This window comes from Erythranthe guttata, chromosome 3 (genome assembly GCF_056151865.1).
Source record: "Erythranthe guttata isolate IM_541 chromosome 3, IM_541, whole genome shotgun sequence".
NCBI lineage: Eukaryota > Viridiplantae > Streptophyta > Magnoliopsida > Lamiales > Phrymaceae > Erythranthe > Erythranthe guttata.
Window position 1 is genome coordinate 11,842,778 of NC_142535.1, and position 21,490 is coordinate 11,864,267.

The following is a 21,490-nucleotide window of genomic DNA, read 5'->3' on the forward strand; positions in this document are numbered from 1 at the left end:
AAGTAAATCCAGTCATTTGTTATCCTGAGACCTTCTAACAATCCTCTCTCTCTCTCTCTCTCTCTCTCTCTCTCTCTCTCTCTCTCTCTCTCTCTCTCTCTCTCTCTCTCTCTCTCATGGGAGAGTAGAATTCTTTAATTATTTTGTTAAAAAATACGATTTATTCATCTATGTATATTCAAGAAAAAAATATTTTAGGTGTATTTGACATGTATATATTCTCTGTCCCATTTTCTAAAATAATATGTATACATAATATAGAGCATTCATATATATAATGATTTTTTTTTTCTTTTGAATATGTTTTACTATTGCCATGAACGTTTTTTTTAATGATAGAGGAGTCCGCTGCCAACTTTATAGGTGCACCGGGTAAATATTTTAATCTATGTAGCACGGATATGGAAACAACATACCGGGAAACATCATGTCCGAAAAATGGAGATACGCGAGCTTGAGAGAAATGTGTAAATATTAAAAATATAGGGGTGTCTTTATAAATATGTTATATAAACATATATAATTTTTTGGGTAAAATACAGTTTACCCCCTGTACTATATGATATGTAACACTTACCCCGGTGGTTTGAAAAATGCACTTACCCCTTTATGTAAAGGTCATTGCATTAAATTAACGGTATTAGTAAGTTAATATGTTTTTCCATTAATGCCCTTAATGCCAATAAGCATGTTCATAACAATCTCTCAAGCAAAAAAAAAAAGCTAGTTCATAACAATATCTCAAGAAAAAAAAAACACATTCATAACAAAATAACTATATTCCTAAATTCCATAAAAAAAAACTACACTTCTAAATTAAAAAACAAAAACAGTATCAATACCATCAAAATGAAATCACTTACATATTCATTGACATATAATCCATAAAATGTAGTACCAATATTTAACTCCTAATAATATATGGAAAATTAAAAGATCGTGTTTCCACTTTTTACACATCTCCAGAGTCTCCATAATCACGGATCAGTAAGTAGTTATGTGATGGTGCTTGGGTGGTAGAAAATACAACATCACCAAATCTCGTTTTCTTCCTTTATATCTACAAAAGCAAAATAACTGTATATAAATAAACTATCAAAAACTATTTTTCTAATTTATAGAGTTGAAGATCTCACCTCAACACGTGTAGCAGATTGATTTTTTTGACTTTGGGATGCCCTAGAAGATTGTGCAACCTGTGACGATTTGTCATACGATGGTTGTTGCAAGAAAATAAAGTTACTAGCAGGTGATGCAAAATAAAATAAATCAAACTCAATAAATCAATGATGAATTCTAGACAATTTTAGTAGTACGTACGACATTAACATCAACAACTTTTGTATTTGGGACCTGGAAATTATATATACTGTCGTTAAGGTATTTATATTTGTAAACTATGGATACAAAAATGTAAAAAAATAGTTTTACCTCAGCAGAAGGAACGAACTGATGCATGTTTGACATGCTAATGCCATTCCAATTCACAATACCACATAAAGACCCACTGTTCCAACTCCCTCTTCCTCTTTCAGTTCTTGCTTGAATTCTTCTAGGTCTTGCTCTTCCTCTTGGAGCACTTGAACCACTAGACATTACCCTACCACTGCCTCGTCCCCTACTCCTTTCCCCTCATCCCATGTCAATTTGAGAATTATCTTCTCCTTCCCAATCTCTATTTCCTGTGGTGTTACTTTGTGTACTCACTCAGAGATATTTGGGTTGATGTTTGTGTTGTAACCTGCATAAATCATAGTATTAATAATAACTAAATATATAAGCATATTAAAGTCGGTAAGTTACTTACGATGTTTTGATTCAGTTGATTAAATCCTGGAGGATAATTGCATTTTCTCTTATCATGTGTGGTTGCTCCACAGTTTGAGCAAGAAATGTTGCCACCTTTTCTAGTAACTCTCTTTCCATATGATATTTCATCGGCACTTTTCTTTCTTCCTTTTTTAGGTCTGCCAGGTTGTCTCCTCACATTTGGGGGCATTATGGGATCATTATTGGCAGGTGGCCATTGACTTTACCTGGTACATGGTGTATAGACAAGTTATATGCTTGTTTGTTGGACACCAAGAAATAATGACTCACAAAGTCTTCGGATGTCTACTCTTGCAGAATAGCGCATGTAGAATGTTCACATGGTATCCCTGTTAAGTCCCAAATTTTGCAGGTGCATGTATGATGCTCCAAATCCACTACATAAGTTTCAGGGTCACCCACAATTTCTCATTTTCCTTCCCCAGATAGTAATGCTTCAAACTCTAGGGCTTTATTCTTTGTGATATCTATCTTCTCTTGAATTCTAGGGAAGATTATTCTTTCGTATTTTTCAATTCACGTTCTATTTTTCTGCAATCTACACATTAATTGTCTCCTTAGCGTTTCCATCATTGTCATTATAGCTTGATCCATTGCTTCCTTTATGTAATTGTTAAAGCTCTCACTCATGTTATTGCACAATACATCAAACTTAGACCTTGGTGACATTTTGTGCTTGCATCAAAGTTCAGTGGGAATCTTTGCAAGCCAAGCAAAAGCAGCTGGATCAAGATTTTTTATTAGATCCATATTGTTTTTGAATTCATCCTCCAGGTAAGATCTAGCAGCAGCCCACATCAAATTTTTAAGAGCTTTGTCCTTGAACATCAATTTGAAATTTGCATAAAGGTGCCTCACACAACATCTGTGCTCCACAGTCGGCACGAGTTATTGAAAACTCTCAACAAACCCTTTTTGTCTATATGAAATAAACACCCACCCTTTTTCTTCTGCACCGCCAATAACATTTGTAAGATGAAAAAGAAACCAACTCCAACAATCTTTATTTTTAGCCTCAACAACGGCCACATCTAAAGGGTAAATCTGATTATTCCCATCCCTTATAATGGGAGCAATTAATTGACCACTGAATGAACTATTTAGAAAGCATGCATCTAAACCAATGATAGGCCTACATACTTCTAAGAATACTTGTTTTTGCGCATTATACAAGATAAACATCCTATAAAATGTGGGGTTTCTAACCAGTGGAAGATTTAACACGCTGATTATTGCTATAGATCGGGGATTTGTTTTCAAAATCATTTCACAGTAACCTCTTATGTTGTAGTATTGTTGCTTTTCATCACCATAAGTTCATAGCGCTCTTTTTAGCTCTATATAGTTGTTGCCTGTGAGAATACAACTTCACCTCTTTTTTCACTAATTTTTTTAAAGCTTTAAGGCTCATTTGAGGGTTATTTACAAAGTTCTCCATAAATGCGTTTGCTAGGTAGGTTGAGTTGGCAATTTTGTTCCGAAATGTTCTTGGACAATTGTGAGGATCCCCTTTAATACTTTTAAATTGAAATGATTTTGACCCTCTGGAAAGACTAGCATGAATCCTCCAACCACAACTATTTTTACACTTAGCAGTGACCCTGTGCTTTTCATTTTTCTCATATGACAATTCAAAGCCTCTCTTAATAGCACATTGTCTTAATGTTTTTTTGTACACCGTAACATTAGCAAAGATAAGTCCTGTTTCCATTTTTGGCTCTTTCATATCCTTATTTTCAACAAAGTCGGGAAACTTCAAGCCCGTGTCTTCGTTGTCAAATTCATTCGGACTAGACAAAACCTCTGGAACAGTTTGAATGTCTTTCTCGTCATCAACTATTGTAAGAATTAGACTAATAGCATCTTGAACATAAAGATCAATAACATAGGCATTAGCATCCTTATGAACTTTAATTAACTCCACAACTATTTCATTATCAGATATAACCTAAAGCCCTTCAGAAAGGTTCGTGTTTGGAATTCTATATCAAATGACACTGAAATTTGAACATCCAATCCTCTGAATTTCATGCAATATCTCAGAGTAAGATAACATATGAGCATAATATAAGTAGAACCAATTTGACCATCAACATATTTTATTCCAAAATCACTTACAAATCCCCCGACATAGTGTATCATCAGCGTAAAAATAATTTCACACATTTTTTCTGCACAAACGAGAAGAAATAAATTAAAATCTTGAAGATATGAACACCTTAAGTTTATTAAAACAAATACAACAGTTGCACACAATCGCCAAAAGTAGTAAAATATGTCAACTATAATTCACTACCTCAAAAGACACGTGTGGTCCTATGCAATAAAATATGTCAAGCAAAACAATAATTTTTTTTTTTTTTTTTTTGCTATGCATATCAAGCACCTCCGACAATAACCACGAATAAATATAAATGAATTTACCTGTGTTTATGAATTTATCTCAGCGAACTTGAATAAAAAATATGGAAGACTGTGAACATGGAAGAGATTAGGGATTTTTCGAATGTAAATTGTTTATGAAATAATGAAGAGTCGAAATGTGCCGTCTTATGTATTATATTAAGCGGCGTTATAAAAGCTAAATTATTGATTGACAGACCTGAGGGTAATTAAGGAAAGTATGTTGCGATCGATTTTCTAATTCATTTCACTGTTAACGCCGTTAAACATTAAAGTGTTTATTGTTAAATAAAGGGGGTAAGTGATTGTTTTTGAAGTAGAGGGGGTAAGTGTTACATATCATACAGTACAAGGGGGTAAACTATATTTTCCCTAAATATTTTGTTATATATAAATTATTTTTATATTATTTTTTTTCATACAAATATATTTAAAATATATTTTAGGGTAAATTACAACCACCCCTGAGGTATGACTTAATTACAAATAAACCCCTCTTGTTAGGATAATTACATCACCCCTTAATTTAAGGATTGCAAAAAAACCCTAACAGATCTTGTGCAATGTCCAAATTAGCCTTCTGGTCAAGCAATGAAAAAAAAACGAGAATAGGAAATGTCTTTTTTATCCCTTATCTAATACTACATTCATTTATCCTTTCATTTTCATTTCTCCACTCATAACAAACGTTCTGTAAGAAATTATGGTTTTCATTTCTTGCTGCTCTCTTTTCGCCGCTCTTCCATTGCTTGGCGTCCCGGAAAGTGAGCATTTCTGATCGCCTTGCATGTGGCTTCTTCATCCCGTGGTTTTGAGGTGAGTTTGTTGTGTTTATTTTCGATTTTCAAACATTTGAACCCGATTTGTTTTTTTTCTATTTTCTTTCTTTCATTGTCTTTCAAATACTCTTTTCTTTGCAAAAAAATATATTTTTAATCTGGGCATTGTGTTCTTAGTTTTTAATCATATAAAGTGAGTGATATTTTTAATATCAGAGCACAAAGTTGGATTTGATGAAATGCTTAGTTTGAGGGAAATAATGGATGGAAAAAAATGAAAAAAAAAATTGGAATAAAACAAATGCAGGAATAATAAATGTTTCAAATTTTAAAATAAATTTCAGAAGTGGGAATGTATAGAATAAGAACATCAAATTGATAAGATTCTTTAATTCCACCAAACTCTAGATTCTATATATCTTATGTTTTTTTACGATTTTCATTCGGGCATGTGAAAACTCTAATTTCTAGGCATTTGTTTTGAAACTTTAAATTTGTTGCAGTTATTCTTTTAATTTCCTTACGAGAAAATTAGGGTTTAGGGTTTTTTCCTTGTTTTTCTATTCTGCTAAAATTGATGTTATATTGAATTATGAAATTGATGATATCTTGAATTATTGCAGAACAACATCCATGGGAGGTGGGTTGTATACCATGATGTTACATTACAAAAATGGAATATTTGTGTTTCAGAACATTGACCCCGACATGTACAGTTACTTTGACCTATGTGCTGACATTGGCGAGTCAATTCCAGACATTGGAGTTCGTGTTGGGTAGCTTAGAATTTGGTGTAACGTTGAGGGTGTTAGAGTAGGTGACCAACAAGCCAACTTGTGGCTGTGGTCTTTCCATTTATTATTGTAATAAACAAACATTTTTTGTATTAATGATAAAAATACCTTGGCATTCTATATCTTTGTCCCTTTGTCACAAGCATAGATATAGTCCTTACAGTTATTACAAGTAATAATAATTGACCGTTATGATCGTGAGATATTTACTTTAGTATTATAACTGTTAAACGTGTTCCTAGTCGAAGGGTTACGCCACCAATGAGGATATCGGCCTTTCCCATTAAGAGACTAGCACTTAGTGTATGTGTACTGCATCTCATCAGAAACGGTATTGTGATATCGGCATGCATAAGTGGGTGCTCGTAAGTTGACGAGTTCACTGAACTCCCTCACCCTAGAAATCTCTAAGTGGTTCTCAATAATCGAGTAGAGATATCTATTGTATAGTTGTACACCATTAGTCCTTATGACCTAGACATCACCGTGACTTCACTAGAGGACCAAGTGTATCGTGACCTGTCCCTGAGTTCCACCGAGGACCACCCCAAGGGCCATTGTTCGTGCAGTCCGAAATCTAGTGGGAGGTCTGTGCATTGTAGTCGGGGATTCGATCGCTAGAATAGTCTTTGATATCCTGTGTGTTCTCATAGTTTATAATCTCTAAGTCTCTAGCCAGAGCTGACTAAGTGATGATTAGAGAATTCGATTTTGTAAGTCATGCACGTAACGATTACAACACTTAGAACAATCGCACAGTCATTGAACTACTAAGGAGGTCTCGATGAACCAATGCCTCTAGTTCAATCGGGACATATGAATCGAAGAGATCGTACTGTACGCTAACTATATCAAAAAGTTCTTGCAGGCACTTCATTTCTATCTAGGGAATCATGACGCGAAGTTGCTAGATGCCAATCTTGATTCGTTGGGTTATTAAGGTGAAACGAGCTTCGTCTTAATTGTAACTCTAAGGGATGAGTTTTGACCACAAAGGGTTGTGGGCCCACGGCTAGCTTACACCTGAACCATCGAGGGTCACACTTCTCGTGCTGATGAGATCTTTGAATGAACGGTCAAAGGTAAAAATGTTTTATCTTTGCATGATTGGAAGTCAAAGTGATTGAGTCCAACATTCGTAATTTGGAATTATGAATGAGAGTAAGAAAAGGAAAAGAATAGGCGAACATCTTAGTGGACTTTCTAAATCGAAAAGTTTCCAAATTTAGAAAGTGCACTGAATTAGGGTTTCCACTTTTAGAAAGTTGGAAATTGAGAATTGGCCCTCGTTGACGAGGACATTATAATGATTCCAAAAATGTAATTGTTACAATTTTCCGATCATCGAATTGAGAGAGACGAGCAAGTAAAAGAACTAACGAACTTAAGCTGTTGGGCCCGGTCCAGCATAAGCCCGTTAGGGTTTTATACAAGACACTATAAATACTTGATTTATAGGTCTTGCACACACACACAACTCACACACTAACCCTAGCCGCTCCCTCTCTCTCGGCCGATCTCCCCCCGCGGCACAACAACCGCCGATGTCGCCGTCCACTAACCGGAATCGGCCTCCCTGGGCCGATTAATTCGTGGTAGTTCTTTCTTTGTTTATTCTTTCCGTTTATTCTAGCTACTGCGTGTCTAGTGCCGCGTTTTAGTAGATTGAAGTATACGAGGTGAAATCCGAGAGGAGGAAAATCGAAGAATCGAGGAGCAGGCCCGAGCCGACGACGCAGGCGCCTGCACGCGCCGCCCGAAGACAGTGCGTGAGCCTCACGCGCCGCCGTAGCTCGCACCGCTGCTGCTGCCGCTTCGTAGTTGCTGCCCCGGATTGCACGAATAGGTTTTCGTGGCATTCTAACTTCGTTTAGTGCGCCTACCTCACACTTCAAGAGGAAAAGTTTCGAATCTGTTTCGGTTTTATTTAAATTAAATATGCATGTTCGTTAAGTAAGTATGTTGTATGATTTTATGTGACTACATGAAATTGATTATTTACTGCGAGCATGATTATTTGATTTAATGCGAGCATGCTAGTTGATTTAATTTCGATTAAATAATTCGCATGTATGTTGTTTTTAATTTCGCTGGAAGCGCAAAGGTACGCAATTAATTATTTTTCAATTATCGGGCATGTGTTTATGTGTTTTAAATTCGTTTAATTCGCATAAAATTTTTGTTTTCCGCTGCGTACATGTATTTGATTTCCTACAGAGGGAAGTGAAGAGTTAATGAATATAAGTGCTGATCATGATGTGCTGCAAATGTTCGTTAGAAATCCAAGATGGAGATTGAACATGTTTGTAGATAAGGAGAATGATATTGAACTTGGTGATGCAGCTTCAGAAGTCAATGGGGCAGGCAATGTGGTAGTCAATGGGGCAGTCAATGAAGTAGTTAATGGGGTGATGATGTACAAGTAAGTGAGTCAGATTCATCAGAACTGGATACTAGTTCAGATGAGGAGTTTATAGCCAATACCGATGAAGAGGATAACAAAAGTGAAATATATAGAACCGATGAATAGTGCAGTGACTGTGAGGGAGATGAACTGAGTGGTTATGAGTCACACAATCATTGTGAAGCAAGCAACGTTTCGGATGAAGAGTTGGAGGATGATTCGTTAAATGAGTGCATGGATATGGGTAAAGATTTCTCTACTGTAGCTGGAGCTAAAATTGAGTTTCAAGAAGGTCAAGTCTTTGTTAATGTTAGTGCATTTCAGAAAGTCTTGAAGGATTACATCATAGAAACAGGATTTGAATGTATTAGGGATAAAATGAGAAAGAAAGAGTAACTGCACACTGTGGAGGAAACCAATGTAAATGGAGGATTCATGCCTCTACTCTACCTGATTGTATCACATTTATGGTAAAAACATACTATTCAAAGCATACTTGTATAAGGGTTGATGTGGGGAAAGAGGTCAGTGCTAAGTGGATGGCTTCAAAACTGGTAGATGCTCTAAGAACAGACACCAATTTGAAGATAAGTGGTATTATACATGAGTTAACAAAATTTGGTATCACTCGAACTATATGCGGATGTATAGAGCTAGAGCATTGGCATTAGAATAAATTGAATGTAATCACACAACACTCTTTGAGAAGCTACCTACATGTGGGGCGATTGTGCTTGGTACCAATTCAGGAAGCGTGGTAACCTTGCAGTTTGATGTTGAAGAAAATGAAGATGTTGACAGAATAACGCATGAACCTACATTTAAGAGGTTTTTTCTTGCTACTTTAAGGAATGGGTTCATGAGTGGATGTAATCCATTCATTGGCTTTGATGGCTGCCATCTAAAAGAGCCATATGGTGGAGTTTTGCTTGCTGCTGTTGGATTGGATGGCAACAATGGCCTGTATCCTATTGCCTTTGCCATTGTGAAGACTGAATCAAAGGAAAGTTGGGGTTTTTTCTTCCACAATTTATCAAATATGTTATAAAGTTTCAGTGATGGAAGACCACGGACCTTCATGACCGATAGACAAAAGGTTATGGTTTATTTATTTTTCTAAGTTCAAACCTTTTATCTTGTATTATTTACCTATTTATTCATTAATATTTGTTTATGTCCTTTCTTTATAGGGACTTGTGGAGGCAATCAATCGAATTGTTTCTCATGCTATAAACAAGAAGTGTGCTAGGCACATTTGTGCAAATTTTAGGAGCAAGTTTTATGGGGCTCCACTTAAGAAGTGGTTCTGGGCAGTAAGTAGGTCTTATACCGCATCAGGGTTAAAGAACTGAATCTAAATGCGTATAATTGGCTTCTCAAGATACCTTTTTCCTTATGGTCAAGACATGCCTATGATAGAAGGCTGAAAAATGAACATGTTATAAATAACATATCAGAGTCTTTAAATAATTGGATAGGTAAGTTTAGATTTATGGCCTTTATGCATTTGCTGGATGAAATTAGGTCAAAACTGATGGGTAGAATCACAAAAAGGGCTGCTAAGGGTAAAAAATGGAGGGGTCAGTTTGTGAAAAATGTAGTAGGTAAGTTAAACAAAGCACAAGAAGAGTCTAGGTAGTGTTCTTTAGTTGCGGCTGGGACTGATGAGTTTCAGGTAAGGGATTCAAACACACATTACATTGATAACTTGAGAAAAAGGTCTTGTGACTGTGAGTCCTGGGACCTATCTGGAATTCCTTGTAAGCATGCAATAGTAGCAATCACTTATCAGAGGGGAAACATTGAGGATTACACTGACAATTGCGCTAAGGAGAAGTTTGTGAAAGCATATAGTTTTCACATACATCCTATTCCAGATCCACAATTTCGCCCACAGAACCTTGATGTCCAACCAAAGATGTTGTTACCTCTAAAGTACAAGAGATTACCTGGGAAGCCTAAAAAGAGTAGGAGAAAAGAAGCAGATGAGGGATAAACGTGGAAAAGATCAACTATGGTGAAGTGCAGGAGATGCAATACGTGGGGCACAATAAAAGAAGTTGCAAAGGACCACAAGAACAACAGGCTGCTAGAGAAGCACAAAACAATCAGGTATATGCTATTTTTATGTACCTTTTGGTTAAAATATTTTTGAATCAGTGCTCATCAATTTCTCTTCATTGTAGGAAAATGTTGTGGAAACATAGTTCCAAAGGGTCTAGTAACCCACAAGTTGCTCAAAATCCATTAGTTCAAAACATACAAGTTGCTCAAACTCCAGTGGTTGCTCAGAACCCAGAAGTTGTTCCATCAACTATAAATGCCAATAAAAAAAGGCAAGCAAAATCGGTCTCTAGATCAGATGTTAGTAAGCAGAAAAAACAAAAGATATATGTTACTTGTTTTTAAATATCTAGTTTGTTGTTTTTCATGTTTAAATATTGTTTAGCCAAATTCCTTGAGATTAAACAACTCTATTTCATGTATTCTGGCTGTTGAAGAAAGCCAGTCTGCTGTAAAGTGCAATAAACCAACTTTTGTGAGCAAGGGCAAGAAGGCAGCTTCTATGAGCAAGGAAAATAATGAGGTATATATTTTTGCGTATATTGTCTTTACTATTTTGTGAATATTAGGAATATTTTAAGATTTCAATATTATAACTCTATGTGTATAGGCTGTTAAAGTCGCCCAATCTACTGGAAATGGAAAAGTGGCAACTTCTCAAGCAACTCGTGATGGCAAGAAGCCTGCTGACAAAGACAAAGGCAAACATGTACGTTCTGAAGGCAAGGGAATGAAGTCCAGAACAACAGATCATGACCATATTTTTTAACAATTAAATAGTTTCTATTTTTTTTTAATGTGTATATGTGCCAATATTTAGCCATTTTATAGGGCTCTTTTGTGTAGGTCGAATTTGGTGACCAAATTCGAACATGTATAGGTTATTTTTGGAGGTTGTAGGACTTTTTTTATGAAAAGTTGATTCTAAATTTGAACACGTTTAGGTTCTTTTTGGAAGGCTGTAGGCCTTTGTTTTTGTGAAAAGTGGAGATGCGAAGTCTCAACAGATTCCAAGTTCATTTTTGGAGGCCATGTGTAGTATGTAAGCTTTTATTTTTGTGAACAATTGGAATCAACATTTTATTTTTGGCTATGAAAATAGTTCATTTGTAATGGAATTGATTATATGCTTTTACGTTTCGTGTTTCTTGCATAACTTGTTTAATAAATTAGTAGATAAAGGTTTTACATAGCATTCAAACCACAAATATTGCTAGGTTTAAGACTATCAAACTACAAACTATTCCATCCTCTTGAACTTTGATCTTCTTCACCTGAACTCCATTCTTCAATGAACTTGTTGCTTCGCTTTCTTCATTGTTCGTCACATCTTTGTGGTCACCATTTGAGAAAGTATGCTCGACTGGCTCACACCAATGAGAAAAACCATGTTCAGAGCAACAATAAAATAGCCTACCGCGATTGAAACGTGTTTTCGATACCACGATTATTATTTTCTTTCCACAATTGAATTGCTTGCATCTAGCTTTTTTGTACTTCAATCTACTAGTATGAGAAGTGTTACTAGAGAATGCCATTTAACTAGAGCAAGTGAGAGAAAAATCTTGCGAATCAACAAATATCAGCATTGTCCTATTTATAGTCTAAAAAAACAGTCATATTTTAGCTTTTTTGAATTTATTACATTTACAACCCTCAGATTTGGTAAACCTTTCGATTAGACCCTCCGGACCCACTACTCATCAACGGTCACATTATAAACAACCAAAAATATTATTAACAAAAAATTTTAATATTTAACCCCTCTAAAATTATAAACATTACAAATTCCCCCCTGGGGTATTTTTCTCATAACGAGACCAATTTATTGGCCCACGTGTCCAGGGGGTAAAATTGGTATATGCAAGCGAATATTCCTTGGAATCTAAAATATTCTGTCTAATTTGCACCGTAAGGGTGTATTTGTTCGACGGCTGTAAACTGCAGGGGTGGATGTAATTATCCAAGGAAGAGGGGTTTATTTGTAATTAAGTCAGACCTCAGGTGGTTGTTGTAATTTACCCTATATTTTACTATCAAATATCAATTTGCAATATTGATCATTAAATCATGTAAAGCACTAGGGAATCAATAAAAATATTAAAAATTTGCTATTCAAATATGTCCCTAACTTTTTAGTAATTACAAAATAAATATTAGGTGTCCGACAGGTGTCCTCAAGTGTTGGACATGAAACGTGTCGGAAATGTGGGAACATTAAGAAGTTGAAGATTTTGTGCTACATAGATCTTAACTTGTTTGGTGTTTGGTAAAATTAGCAAACTGAGGACAATTTTCTTAACTAGCTCAAATGTTATTTTAATTTAACGATTTGTATTTTGATTGGAGAATCTCATGAGAGCGTTTTAAATAGTTTCTACATGAAATTCAAATCCATCACAATTATTCAAAATTGTTTCGAAGAAAAATTCAGAAAAATTATTATAGAATAAATTATCACTTTGCCAACTAAACCGTCCTAGACCACACTAATTTTTATATAGGAAAGAAAAAGGAGCTAGTGCATGTAATGATGTAAATAAGTTAGATATAGATTATAGATATTGTTTTTTTTAATTACAATATGAATAAAATGATCTCATAAAAATAATATAATGAAAAGGGCCGATATTATATAAAAAACATCAGATGGGCTGATACTATATCCAAAAAGGATTTTTTCAGAAATGTTGTAATTAAGGAAGTAGGATCTAATTAAGAAATAAATTAACTCTTAATTTGGATGTTTAAGCTCACAAATCAATCAAGAGTCTTAGAATTGGGAGTTGGGAGATTAGGGGAAAAAGTGAAGATGGAATCACTGAGTAGTAAAAACAAAATCACCTAAATCTGCATTGCACATATATCTCAAAATCACCATAATTAAGCTAAATTAATAAACCCTAAATGCTCATTTTGTATCATGTAATCAAGTTTAGCATGTTAATTTCTTATATGATTAATAAATAAAACATGTCTATTTCAACTTACCTAAAATATATTATCGAACCGAGTGCATGATGTAAATTTTTAGATATCATAGAGGGAAGTGTTTATGTAATTATGTCTTGTAACCGATTCGAGTTTTAGCGTTAGCCATTTGTCCAAAAAAAATTCACCATGCACTGTCTATACTTGACACGCCGATGGTGTACGTGTCGTACATTGTGTGTAATGCATGTGTGATATTTGCCAACTGTCATGTATCTCGTGCAAATAAATACCGGCTCACTTTGAGTGATTTGTGCTCTGTGTACTAAAGGAGTCGTATATTCCAATGAAGCAAAATCTTTCTTTTCCGTTCAGTAATTCACTATGAGGTGCTTATATTTTATTTTGAATGTATTTTCTGACCTAATAACGGTTTCTTTGGTTGTTGATGATTATTATTTTTTTGTAGTTGGAACCGAACCGTACTGTTTGTGACATTGTTTTTTCACAATTGCTTATTCAGTTTGACCAGGGCTTTCGAGACACTGCAGTTGGAAAATCGAATGCATTTGGCATTTCGATCGAGATGGGATTGGAGTATGCAAAAGAGTTGGGGAATAAAAAGGGCAGAATGGCAATTGTTCATAAGTACGGTGGTTTTTTACACTATACTTCTTACTTTCTGCAAATCAATGAGTTACCTAAAATATACTATCGAATGGAGTGGCGTTACGTAAATTTTCTGATTTATTTTTTATCTCGACATTGTGGCACTTTTTTTTGCCTTTGCGAATTAGCTATATATCTCTCGGATGGATTATTGTAAATTTCTTGGTTTTCCAGGAAAGTATCGAATCTCTATGATGGAACTGAAAATTGTTCGTAAAGTTTGTCTCAACAAGGACTTTGGGATCGAAGGAAATCGACATAATACCCGTGATGGAGCGAGAATGATAGAGAGACCGGTCTTGATGAAGTGAGTACTATATATTTTACAAATCACAATCGTAACTTTGTTTTTTGATTTAACTTTGTTGATTAAAATTCACAAATTAATCCAAATTCACATGCGGTTTTAATTTTTTCACAAATATACAGGAGGGGGATTTCGAGAATGTGCGGTGGGAAATCGAAATCGTACGGGAATCTCGGAGAGCTGTGAGTGTGCGCCGTCAACAAACGACGTCGTGACCCATGATGATGACACATTCTCCCCCGTGAAGATGGTGGCAATTGTACTCGTGAGAAAAAAAAAAACAAGAAGAAGATGGGAATTGTGAATAAGTAATTAGAGAGTGAATTATTTGATTAGAGAGTGAATTATTTGACTTAGTTTAGTATATTCTTTGTAGAGAGAGAGAGACTGGAGAATTCTTGTAAGGGTTAAATAGATTTACGCGCCTAAAATCATTTGTATCATTACACATATTTAATAACATGACATCTAATTTTTGTTGGACCAAATAAAATTTCTACATCATTAGTTTCACAAAATGTCTATGCAATGTACTTATAATAAATATTAAGAAATCACCACAAGAAAAATCTTATTTGGTTCATTAATTTTTTATATGTTTTCTCGTTCATAATTATAATGTCAATATATATATATATATATATATATATATATATATATATATATATATATATATATATATTCGATATATATGGTATCGACTATGGATAACTATGAAATTAAATCTGATGAAAGTAAAGATAGTGCAAAATGAGTGCAAAATTAGGACAACTGGCATAGACAACACATTCACTCAACAAACCGCACGATACGTACTTCAACTATGTGCCGTGCATTGATTGGTGCAAACTTGCAAAAAGTTTGAACAATTGTCCTAGCCAGCCTCAACGGTATCGAGTATCGATAACTACGAAATTAAGTCTATCAAAAGAAATGCATAAAAGGCCCACAGTAATTCCTGAATTTATTGTGCAAGGCACGTGCATTGCAGAAACCAAAGTCTCTAAAATAGCCTAAAAATTGATTGTCAAAACAGTATGAATGTCTCATTATTGATTGTGAAAAATCAACGAACCGTTCAATTATAAATACTTATAAAGTAAAGTTGAATTCCTCAAGAACTATTGTTTTTTCTTTCATAAATTATAGCCAAAGCGTAACGAATAATGAGTTTTTAATGCTTCGACACATACTAGGCATTCATTTCACAAGAAATTATAAAGGTGTTTCGACAACATTAATTAAAAAAAAAAGACCCATTGACACGTACCTCACCTATGTGTCGTGCATTGATTGATGCAAAATTAGGACAGCTGGCATAGCCAATGCATGCACTACACAAACCGCTCGACACGTAACTCACCTATGTGTCCTGTATTAATTGGAAAAAAAGTGCAAAATAAATAGACCAGTTGCCCTAGCCTGCCTCAATGATATCAAGTACGAATAACTGGGAAATTAAGCCTAGTATGTGTCGAAGCATTAAAAACTCATATTCGTTACGCTTTGGCTATAATTTATGAAAGAAAAAACAATAGTTCTTGAGGAATTCAACTTTACTTTATAAGTATTTATAATTGAACGGTTCGTTGATTTTTCACAATCAATAATGAGACATTCATACTGTTTTGACAATCAATTTTTAGGCTATTTTAGAGACTTCTGTGTCTGCAATGCACGTGCCTTGCACAATAAATTCAGGAATTACTGTGGGCTTTTTATGCATTTCTTTTGATAGGCTTAATTTCGTAGTTATCGATACTCGATACCGTTGAGGCTGTCTAGGACAATTCTTCAAATTTTTGCAAGTTTGCACCAATCAATGCACGGCACATAGTTGAAGTACGTATCGAGCGGTTTGTGGAGTGAATGTGTTGGCTATGCCAGTTGTCCTAATTTTGCACTAATTTTCTGCACTATCTTCACTTTCATCAGAATTAATTTCATAGCTATCCATAGTCGATACCATCGAGGCTGACTTTGACAAATGTCGTCATTTTTGCACCATGAACAATCAATACGTGTCCGGCTTTGTGTGGCGCATGCGTTGTATTTGCCAACTGTCATGTATAAAACCTCTATAAAAACCGGCCTATGATGCCTTCATTCTCCCCACACAAGACAATAGTTCTTACCATAGAGCCATAGAGAAGTTTGTTGATGATGTTTTCTGGTTGTAAATTTATCTCGTGAGAAGTTTTATTTTATGGTTGTTGATGATGTTTTCTGGTTGTAAATTTCTCTTGTGAGAAGTTTGCTGATGATGTTTTCTGGCTGTAAATTTGTCTCGTGAGAACTTTTATATATTAGTAGCCGAACTCACCAATGATTTCCTTTCATTGTTTTATGGAAGGTTTTACCTTAAAAGTTCTATGATTTATAGATCTTATAAGGGGGCGACCATGGATGTAAATCGGAACTGGATTTCCTAACTCCGCACGATTTCGATCTGGAAATTTCTTATTTTGAAAAGATTTTTCATTCTGATTTACGAAATTCTGATCTCCGATCTGATTTAATTTTCGAAATTTTTCTAAAAATTGCTTTCCTTTTTTTTTTTGTCCTTCCATAAATTAAATTTGTATTATCAATATTATTACATATTTACATGATATATTTATTATATAATGTATGCTATAAAATAATTATATTGACTTTAGAAAAATCATTCATCCGTCGAAATGCTTAGTTTTTCTAGATTTACACGATTTTAGCCAAGTTTTATCCCTTTTATTTTTTTTTTTTGTTTATTCTTGTTATATTTAATTAGAATACAGTCGTGATCATGGTTCTCAAATCGTAAATCGAATCAAAAATTGATTGATTTGTAATTATTTCAAATATAATATAGATAATAATTATATATAAATGTTATAAATAAATTATATAGTGTTATAACAAATCTATATGTCTTTAAAAATTTAGAAATTCAAATTTTAAAAGTTGTATCTTGAAGAATATAAAGAATTGATTGAATTAAATATCAATAAATAAATAACCTAATACAAGCTCACTTATGCTATTAAAACCGGTGGCGTGTGAGAAATTTGAGTGAAATACAAATGTATCTTACGAACCAATTAAATCTAAACAATATTTATTTAGAAAAAATAGAATTGAATATATTTCAATTGATTTTCCTACTTTATAGTGCAACAATATATGAGGAATAAAAGCAAAATTAATACTATATTGTAATTTTCGTTTTATATATACTTGATTTAAAAGTATTTGAGGGCGATAAAGTGTTGACAATAATGTAATAATCACATTAACTATTTCTAGTTATAGTCTAGTATCTTTTTAATTGAAATTTATTAAAAATAATATAATAAATTAAAATTTTCTTAACTCGTAAAAATCGTAAATCGTAAGATTTGATCATTTTTTGACATTTAAGATTTTTTTTAAGATTTGAATCGATTTAGGTATTTGAATCATAAAATTTTAATAACCATGGTCGTAATTAAAATAAATAAAAGTGCGTCTGAAATGCTTTTATTTCAATTTCTTCTGCCAGGGAAAAAGAGGAACGAACTTCTTCACATGTCGACAGAGAATTCCTATTCTCAAGAGTTCACAAATTGGAATGCCCGTTTATGTAGACATTTGACCAAGTCAATGACGAAGGCTACAATCGCTAGCCACTCTAAAGAAAAAGGGAAAAGAAAACCAAATATTCAATCTTTGGCTTGCACCACCGCCAAAATATCTCGGATACGGCAATGATGACATCAGCATGATGACGTGGACGAGCAATGAACGGAATCTAGAGACTCATCCATCGAGCGATGGAGAGAGCTATCTTAATGAGATGTGGCGGCGGTGATCCTTCAATACTCTTGAATCAATGGCTTTACGCGGAGCATTTCTACCATGGAAGTTCTTCCGTCGATGGAGGGCTTAATCCTCCGTTATTCATCAGAAATGGAATTGACGATAATGTCCCTGTCCTCTTGGTTTGGATATGGAAGAATCAAGGATTCTGATTTTGGTTTTTCATCACGTGTGTTAAAAACGTGTGTCTAAAGTTAGGGAAGTTTCCTTAATGCTTTAAACTCTTATTTTGTCATTAATTTATTTAATAATATAAGTCATGTGTTAACAAGGAATTTCCTTGACAAAGACTTTCCTTATTACACAATTCCTTTTCCTTACGTAAGATTGAAACTAACCTAATGAGCTCTAATCTTTTGTAGGGCTCTTCTATCCTACCAAGGAAGTATGAATATAGGAGCACCAACGTGTTGTAAGGTCGTCCCTTTTGTGTGAGAGAAAAATAGTTTTCTGCTCTTTACGTTGCTGCTCCTGATATTTGATCTTATTCCAGAAGAGAAATATATTCAAAGATTTGCTTCTTTCACGTGAAAAGAAGATCGGTTCTTCGGGAGGAGAACTTAGAAGATCTCGGGAGGAGGTCGATCCGCCGACTGAGTGACTCAGTGTTGTAGGAATTTCAACCGTGCGGAACAAGGGACGTGCTGCAAAGTGAAGATTGATAATTCAGCATAGATTGATAATTTCAACCGTGCGGAACAAGAGTCTTTGTATTTCGATTAAGTCCTATTATTGTATTCGTAAAACTAAAAATTAGTAAATTTCATTTGCAGGTCCCCGTGGATGTAGGGTACAATTGTATTCGAACCACTTTAAAATTTGTGTGTTTTTATTACTGTTTCATTAACTGTTGCAACTCTCTGTAAAACAATAAAACAGTATCTAAAACTGAATCTGAGATTCATCCGACACAAATATATAATTAATTTGCACGAAATAATTCTATCATATATAATTTTTTTAAGATTATAAATATATATATATATATATATATATATATATATATATATATATATATATATATATATATATATATATATATATATATATATATATATATATATAAGCGACCGGGAAGACTATTGTTGGTAAGGTGCGCGCCAGGGACCAACTCCGCGGGAGTTGTTGTATGAACTGTTGGGCGGACAGTTCGCGTTGGAGGCGTAGAAAACAGCGGCGATCTAGTCAGGCTCAGCAAGTCTATTGTCTTACATCTGGAGAAGCGATCTAGTCTGGAGAAAAGTGGGTAGGGGATTCTGAAAGGAGATAAGATTAACGATGGTCCCGTAATTTTTCGGAAGGCTGTGTAGGGTTTGTAGAACGAGTTGTTTGTCGGAGATTGGATTTCCGACATCAGCCAAGCTGTCCGCTAAGGCTTTGATTGTTTGGCAATAATCGTGAATAGAGAGAGAGCCTTTCTTGAGGGAGTAGAATTTCTCTTCAAGTTGAATGGCCCGATAGTCTTTATTGTCGGTGAAGAGAGAGGAGATAGCACTCCAGAGATCGCTGGCGGTGGCTGTTTTGGAGATAACCATGCTGGAAAGATCATCGGAGATGGTGCTGTAGATCTAAGATTGAAGGAGATAGTCAGTGCGTTGCCATTCATCTCCGGGAATTGAGTCGGGTCGGGGTTTTCCATGGAGAAGATCGGAGAAGCAGAAACGACCGGTGGTGATTGTGAAAAAAATGTCTCTAGTTTTGATAGTTGGGATTTTTTAGATCTAGGATGACGGGGATGGGAGATTTGATATTGGAGATGGTATGAGCAGGGTGGAAGGGATTGAGAGGGGCGGCGGGGGGAGTGGCTTCGTCACCGGCCATGGAGAACAATTGAGGCGGCGGCGGCTGAGGATAGGATGGTGGTGGCGGCTAGGTTAACCTAGTGTCTGATACTATATGGGAAGAATATAATTGGGGAAACTGAGAATTATCTCTCTCGCGTATATTACTCATATATATAGTTACATGTAGGAAACCTTAACCTATTACACACGGTAACTACAAGCCAAAATTACAAAGATATATCTATAATAAATAATAATAATAATAATAATAATAATAATAATAATAATAATAATAATAATAATAATAATAATAATAATAATAATAATAATAATAATAATAATAATAATAATAATAATAATAATAATAATAATAATAATAATAATAATAATAATAATAATAATAATAATAATAATAAGAATAATAATAATAAGAATAATAATAATAATAATAATAATAATAATAATAATAATAATAATAATAATAATAATAATAATAATAATAATAATAATAATAATAATAATAATAATAATAATAATAATAATAATAATAATAATAATAATAATAATAATAATAATAATAATAATAATAATAATAATAATAATAATAATAATAATAATAATAATAATAATAATAATAATAATAATAATAATAATAATAATAATAATAATAATAATAATAATAATAATAATAATAATAATAATAATAATAATAATAATAATAATAATAATAATAATAATAATAATAATAATAATAATAATAATAATAATAATAATAATAATAATAATAATAATAATAATAATAATAATAATAATAATAATAATAATAATAATAATAATAATAATAATAATAATAATAATAATAATAATAATAATAATAATAATAATAATAATAATAATAATAATAATAATAATAATAATAATAATAATAATAATAATAATAATAATAATAATAATAATAATAATAATAATAATAATAATAATAATAATAATAATAATAATAATAATAATAATAATAATAATAATAATAATAATAATAATAATAATAATAATAATAATAATAATAATAATAATAATAATAATAATAATAATAATAATAATAATAATAATAATAATAATAATAATAATAATAATAATAATAATAATAATAATAATAATAATAATAATAATAATAATAATAATAATAATAATAATAATAATAATAATAATAATAATAATAATAATAATAATAATAATAATAATAATAATAATAATAATAATAATAATAATAATAATAATAATAATAATAATAATAATAATAATAATAATAATAATAATAATAATAATAATAATAATAATAATAATAATAATAATAATAATAATAATAATAATAATAATAATAATAATAATAATAATAATAATAATAATAATAATAATAATAATAATAATAATAATAATAATAATAATAATAATAATAATAATAATAATAATCATAAAAAACCCCACAACATTCAATTAGTTTTAGCAAACTACTTCTAAAAAAATATCATTTAAGGATTATGTGCTACTGAAAAAGAATGCATTGTAGTGGTAATTTTCACTAATAATATTATTTAAAAAAAAAAAAAAAAAAAAAAAAAACTGGATATTTTAGGAATCCAAAATAACATAATAAAGATTTTTTTTACAATTCACATTATATTGAACGCGGG

General features: G+C 32.7%; 1 long non-coding RNA gene across 1 annotated transcript; it reads left to right on the plus strand.

Moving 5' to 3' along the window:
- The first annotated feature begins 4,897 nt into the window (after positions 1–4,897).
- LOC148771795 (uncharacterized) lies at positions 4,898–5,926 on the plus strand. Its single transcript, XR_016030530.1, has 2 exons — positions 4,898–5,049; positions 5,636–5,926. It is a non-coding gene; the product is annotated as an uncharacterized LOC148771795 (long non-coding RNA).
- Positions 5,927–21,490: the final 15,564 nt, after the last annotated feature.